At 36.4% G+C, this 7,107-nt stretch overlaps 1 protein-coding gene and 1 pseudogene across 2 annotated transcripts in view; one reads left to right on the top strand and one right to left on the bottom strand.

The window, feature by feature from the left end:
• The window catches only part of Septin10 (septin 10), a 118,370-nt gene that overhangs the window by 94,794 nt on the left and 16,469 nt on the right, over window positions 1–7,107 (bottom strand). The window lies entirely within an intron of this gene.
• On the top strand, window positions 4,912–6,271 carry LOC103745625 (annotated as a pseudogene).

Genomic DNA, 7,107 nt, shown 5'->3' with positions numbered 1-7,107 from the left:
GATGGTTCAATATACATAAGTCAGTAAATGTCATAAATCACATAAATGGGCTCAAAGACAAGAACCACATGGTCATCTTAACAGATGCAGAGATGTCCTTTGACAAAATTCAACATGCATTTATGTTAAATGTCCTAGAGAGAATTGGACTGCTCAACATAATTAAAGCCATATATAACAAACCCACAGCCAACATCATTCTAAATGGAGAAAAACTGGAAGCATGCCCATTGAAATCAGGAACCAGACAAGGATGTCCACTATGCCCTCTTCTCTTTAACATAGTGCTTGAAACTCTTGCAAGAGCAATAAGACAAGAGAAGGAAATTAAAGGAGTAATAATTGGAAAAGAAGAGATCAAATTATCCATTTTTGCAGATGATATGAAATTATATCTAAGAGATGCCAAAACTTCCACCAGAAAACTCCTAGAAATTATTAACATGTTCAATAAAGGGGCAGGTTGAAAAATTAACCTACAAAAGTCTTTATCCATTCTATATACTAATAACAAGCAATCAGAGAAAGAGTATATGGAAACACTCCCCTTCACAATACCTGGAAAAAAAAATCTCGGAATAAACCAGACCAAAGACAATAAAGAGCTCTACAATGAAAATTTTTAATCTTTTAAGAGATTGAGGAAGACATCAGAAGATGGAAGGACCTCCCATGCTCATGGAATGGAAGAATTAATATTGTGAAAATGACCATCCTACCAAAAGTCATATATAGATTCAATGCAATGCCAATCAAAATCCCCATGACATTTTTCACAGAATTGGAAAAAGCCATCCTAAGATTCATATGGAAGCACAAAAGACCTTGGTTAGCCAAAACAACCCTGAGCACTAAAAGTAAGGCCAGGGGGATCACTATACCAGATTTTAAGCTGTACTACAGGGCTATAGTGAAAAGCAACATGGTACTGGCACAAAAATACACCCATAGATCAATGGAACAAAACTGAAGACCCAAATATGAGTAAATGCAATTTCATCCACCTGATATTTGACAAAGGGGCCAAGAACATTAACTGGAGGAAAGACAGCATGTTCAGCAAATGGTGCTGGGAAAACTGGATCTCCACTTGTAGAAGAATGAAACTAAACCTCTATCTTTCACCCTGCACAAAAGTCAATTCCAAATGGCTCAAAGACCTCAATGTAAAGCCTGAAACTCTGAAACTGTCAGAAGAAAACATTGGGAAAACCTAACAAGATACAGGTGTAGGAAAGGATTTTCTAAACAGGGTATCAATTGCTCAGAAAACAAGGGCAAGAACTAACAAATGGGACCTCATTAAATTAAAACGCCTCTGTACATCAAAGGAGGGAACCAGGGAAGTGAACAGGAAAGTCACAGAATGGGAGAAAATCTTCACCAGCAACACATCTGAGAGAAGTTTAATATCCAGAATATTTATAACGAACTCAGAAAACACAGAATCAAGACAAGAAGTAACCCAATTAAAAGATGGGCTAAGGAGCTGAACAGAGAGTTCTCAGAAGAAGAAGTAAAGATGGCTACAAAACATGCAAATTAAAACCACTAAGATTTCATCTTACTCCAGTCAGACTGGCTAAGATCACGAGAACAAATGACACCAAATGTTGGAGAGGATGTGGGGAAAGGGGAACACTCATCTACTGCCAGGTGGGCTGAAAACTTGTTCAACGCCTATGGTGAACTCTTGCAAAACTACAAATGAACCTACCATTTGACCCTGTTATACCACTCCTTGGCATATGCCCAAAAAACTCATCCTATTGCAGAGACACTTGGACATCCATGTTTGTTGCTGCTCTTTTCACAATAGCTAAGAGATGGAAGCAACATAAGTGTCCCTCAATTGACAAGTGGATAATGAAAATGTGGTTCATTTATATGATGGAGTTTTACTCAGCAGTAAAGAAAGATGAAATCATGAAATTTGTAGGTAAGTGGGTGGAACTAGAAACTGTTATATTAAGTGAAGTAACACAGACTCCAGAAAAAAAATCGACATATGCTCTCCCTCATATGTGGATCTTAGAAGCATACCCTGATAAGTATGTATCGAGACATAACTCCAAGAACCAGGATAATGAAAAGGAAACATGGAGTTAAAGGAAAAGAAATAACCTGAAAGAGAAGAATAGTATGAAACAGGCCTTAGTAAGGGAGATATGGATAAAAATTGGGTTAGTTTAAGGGAGGGGGGAGGGAGGGGTATACAAGGAACCTAGGGGATAAGGGGAAAGGAGCTCAAGAGAGGTAGGACTGTAGGAGAAGGGTATTATTAAGGGAGAAAGGTGGGAAATGGGGCACCTTAAATGGGAAAACCATGATGGAGGGGTGAGAATGCAAGAGATAAACAATGCCTTGCTCGTTTTGAAAACTAGAGGGAACCATATTACTCCTACAATCTACTGACAAATTATACACAGCAGATCAAGAAATGTATGTCTAGGTAAGGTTTATCTGAGAACAACTTGTCTTTGCCCAAGATTTATCTACATGACACACAATAATTAAAAGTACCAGACTAGTGGAACTAACTTTCTTGGATGTTTAACAGACATACTTTGAGGCCTATACTAATTTGCTCAGAGGGACATAAAGGACAGGTTTTACTCCTTGCCCTTCTAGGTCGACTAGTTCCAGGGAACTATGAGCATCTCTCAAAATGTCCTGTAACTGTGGTGGGTCACCTGTCCTCTTGATCAAGGAGGTGGAGACCCCACCAGATGGACTTGAACCAGTGAGGAGGGTCAACACAGAGGAATCATTTCCTCCATGCTTCCAAGTGAGCCAACCATGGTCGAACAGGACCTTTGACTTATCTTCACATAGGTGGAACTGGTAAAAGAAAGGAGCCAGGGGCTCCTCCCAAGCCCATATGACCCCAGAGGAACAGATCCTCAAATGACCTTAAGAGTAAAAATAAATTGGTTTATCCGGGCCAACTCTATGGCCTTAAACACCCAAAAGGAAAGTATAACCAAAGATTAAAGGGGCCAATTAATTTCTTAAGATTCTATATGCATAAAGACTACATAACAAGCAACAATGCCAGATAGGAGATACCTTGTTTTAAGTTGTTGGCCAGGGTGGCCAAAGGGACTCCCAGATAGTAACCCAGCATAGAACTGGGAAAATGAACAGCAGATCCCAATTTTATATAAAGGAATATTGACAACTGATTGCTGCTAGATGAGGAACAGGGAAATCAGAGTATAAGGGCACTAGTGGGAGGAGGGAGGCTATGGGAGAGTACCATCTGGGAAGTGAATGTATAGTTGAATAAGATGGCTTGGGATGTTCTGTGTGATACATACACACACACACACACACAAATCAACAAATTAAACAAAATGTATTATATTTGAGGAGGAAGCATGGAAATTTACATCATGCTAATTAGTAGAGGTGATAAACATCACCACTGAAATCTACTTGATGACTTTATCGACATACACAGGCGTCAAGGATCCATGTGCAACTGATTATGACTAGCAATAACCAGATACATACAAATTAGAGATGCATGTGCCAATATCTCAGTGTTAGTAGAAAAATCAATGAGTCTGCAAGGAACAATATATTCTAAAATGAAATGGAGATCTTTTTTAAAGGTTAAAATCTTTCAACTTAATGTCTTTCAGGGCTTATACTGAGTTCAATACTGTATAACTGTATTAATTCAACTGTGAACCTAGAAACTTGCACCCACTTGTGAAAGAGATGTACTCTTGCTCTGGAGTGTGTTACTGAAAATGGTAAAGCTGTAGTGAAATGCTCCTAATCATGTAGATATTAAAAACTAAAAAAATGAATAAAAAATAATTCTTCAAAGCATATTGTAAATTCATTTTTAATGCAATTCACATTAAGATATATAGAGATTAGAAACACATGTGCAAATATCTTAATGTGAATTGCATTAAAAATGAATTTTTCTGTATCAAACTGTGTATTTTAATAATGAAATGGAGGTCTTGTTTAAAGGTTAAAACCTCATTTTATGTTATGTCTTATAGGGTTTATACTGAGTGCAATATTGTATAACTGTAATTATTCAATTGTAAATGTAAAAATTACAGCCAATTTTGAAAGAGATACATCTTAGCTCAGGAAATTGTCATTGAATATGTCAATGCTGTTGTAATAAAATGCTTCTTCTAAGTACATGGTTATTAAATAAATAATTTTTCAAAAAGAAATAAAAAGAAACCAGAAAGAGAAAGACATTTTAAAAGGGTATAAAAATAAAAATATTTTAAGAAAGACCTCACAGTTCCTATATTTATATTTCTGCTAACATTACTCAAACACAAATAACAACAAATAACTACATGATTACTGCCCAATCTCTATTAAATAACCATGTATTTCACATCAGCCACTTGTCTCTGAGCTAGGTATCTTTAAATTAAGATTCTTTAAAGTGGAAGAAGATTTAGCTCGCCTTAAATGGAATATGGCAGAACTGACAGACTTTATCCTTCTCCCGTGGTACTGTTACACAAAGCAAAAGCCTTCTCTTCTAAGCGTTCTCAAACATCCTTTCTAACAGAAGTAATCGTGAAGTGCCAAAGCCTGAGTTTAAGGTCTCTCTGAATCACTGGTCTCTAAGGCTGTCTTTCAAACATGCTGCTTGATTTCATGTTTCCTTTCTAGCTCAATTTTGCTTCACTTTAAAAACATTCCCCAATTATTTATTCCATAACTCAAGATGTCTTAAGAAGTATGGGGATCAGGGACTTGGCCTCTGTCTGGTCACAGAGCCAGAGCTGGCACTTTTAGCAGTTGGAGTCGTGCCAAGTGAGCCAGTCCCATAAGGGGAGCCTGTTCACAGCCCAGATCTTAGGAGGCCAGAATGCTGCAAGTCCTTTCTCAGGCTTTCCTGACCTCCTTTGCAATACCTTAATGGCTTCCAAAAGGATAGCAAGGTACTTTTAGAACAGGGCAGAAGTCTTATGAGTTGGACTTAACAGGACTAAAAAGGCACGTTAATTGAAGTAATTGAAGAACTTAAGAAAAACAGGTAACTATTGGATGCAGAAGAGGGTTCGTTTATGATTTCAACCCATATATGGAGTATAATCCTGGTAGGGAAGATGAACTAATAATAGCAGCGGGGTCAGGTAGCACTGACCTTTTTGATCATGTTCCTTGTTGGATCAATTATGACCCCTGTTAAAAGAATGTCTGCCTGGCAGGATGGCAGGGAAGCCTACTGTCCCAAAAAGCATGCTTCCCAAGGGCCATGTGACAGATAAGGTTCTGGTTCCCCATATTATGACAGGTTTCAAATAGATTCAGTAGTTACCCTTGTCATCTATAATAAAAGAATATCAGTTTAGACTTAGTAATTGTTTAACAATCAGGATGGCTTCTTAAGAGCAGAAATGGCTATCAAGGATCACTCTTATACTGACTGGGCTAAGCCATGAGATTCAAGAAAACGTTACTGTATGAATTGTTGAGAATGTTGGAAAAATAGAGATTGTCCTACAAAAGAGAGAAAAGTCTTTCTTGGAAATGTCTTAGTCATCCCCTGGGGAAACATTATTCATTCCAAAGAAAGATACAGGTTTGTACTACAGAAAGTATGAGTTAATTTCTAGTGATGTCATTTATATGAAGCCTTTCTGTGTGATGCTGGCATTAAGTACTCACCTTCAGGTACCAATTGGGCAACATGCTTATGTCAAGCTCAGTGTCACGGGAGAAAAAGTAGTAAAGCCATATACACCTGGGTCTGATTCTTTACTCTCCGAGTTTAAAGAATCAGTTTTCCCCCAAATAAGTAAATCTACTTTCTGACCAAAATCTACCCTGTTCACTCTCTATACAGAGTTTGATCATCTTCATATTGGAAACTTTGTTCCTGTAAGCAGTCCTGAGGACAATTTTAAAATATTCAAACTTCAGGAAGCAGATCTCTTTTTGCTGGCAGCTCCAACAGGCTTCACACTGATTGTAAAGTACTGAATTATACTTTGACTTATGTGCCCAGTGTCTCTCTGGATGGTAAAGCTGAAGTTCTTTGGTAAATGACAATATAATTTGGAGAAGTCAACTGGAGAAATTAGCATTTAAAGATTTTATAAAAGCTGATGTTGAATCTGTTCTCTCAGCATCTATTCAGAATGGAATGGCAAACAGAGACATGTTAACATAAGCTCTTCTTTCTGAATTTTTGCAAAGTTTAGAAAAATCCAGAGTCCTCCTCTGCATCTATGTCAATGCCATTTACAGAAAAAGAAATAAGGTTGCTGAATGATTTAACTTTTCCAACGATGAGCTCCATGGTGTTATAGAATAAAAAGGTGTCATTATTGTTTTATTCAATTAATTTATCTAAATTTGTGATTGCTTAGGATTTAAGAGAATTTTTTTTGTACATATGAAAAGGTTAACTATAATCCAGGCTTCAGTTTCTTAAATGAAATCAAATGTTTCTTCAATCCAAGTAAATTCCTGGTTTAATTTTGTACCATAATTTATTTTATTGCTGATATTATGACCTGGAAAGTCAATCATAGCAACAGATACATATAAGATTCCTTGTTATGAATTGTAGATTTCTTTACCACTGAAATTGTATCACTGTTTTGTAATAAACACTTGTATTTCATGACGTGGTAAAATAAACAATCACTTTGATCATGTTTCTGTGCTTTAAATGCCTTAGGAGCTATACAGATTAATTTTACGTTGTACTATTTACTCAGACACTGATGATGTATGTCCTTGTTATTAATATTAAAATATGGAATGCTGTAACTTATTAAGTGATCCAAGCAATTTTGTGGGCATATATGGCATTGATGCAGAATACAAAAAAACAGAATATACTTTTTTACTTTAAAAAAATTCTGTAAAAAAATATGGAAATCCTAGAATTCCTAGGTGCAGTTAATTAATGGTTACTAAGACAATATGGTACCTACATTTAAATACAAACAAGAGAAAATGAGCAGCCAAACTACATTCTAAACTGTAAGATTAGGAAGCCAAAATTTACCTTCAAAGTGCTCCATTTTGCAATTAATCATGTAATATTAAGATAGCTTTATCTACTCAGACTCCTCAGATTCATTTGATTAAATCAAAGTC

Source organism: Nannospalax galili, unplaced genomic scaffold (assembly GCF_000622305.1).
Source record: "Nannospalax galili isolate Female #2095 unplaced genomic scaffold, S.galili_v1.0 scaffold323, whole genome shotgun sequence".
Taxonomy (NCBI): domain Eukaryota; kingdom Metazoa; phylum Chordata; class Mammalia; order Rodentia; family Spalacidae; genus Nannospalax; species Nannospalax galili.
This window is presented reverse-complemented; position numbering and strand designations above follow the sequence as displayed.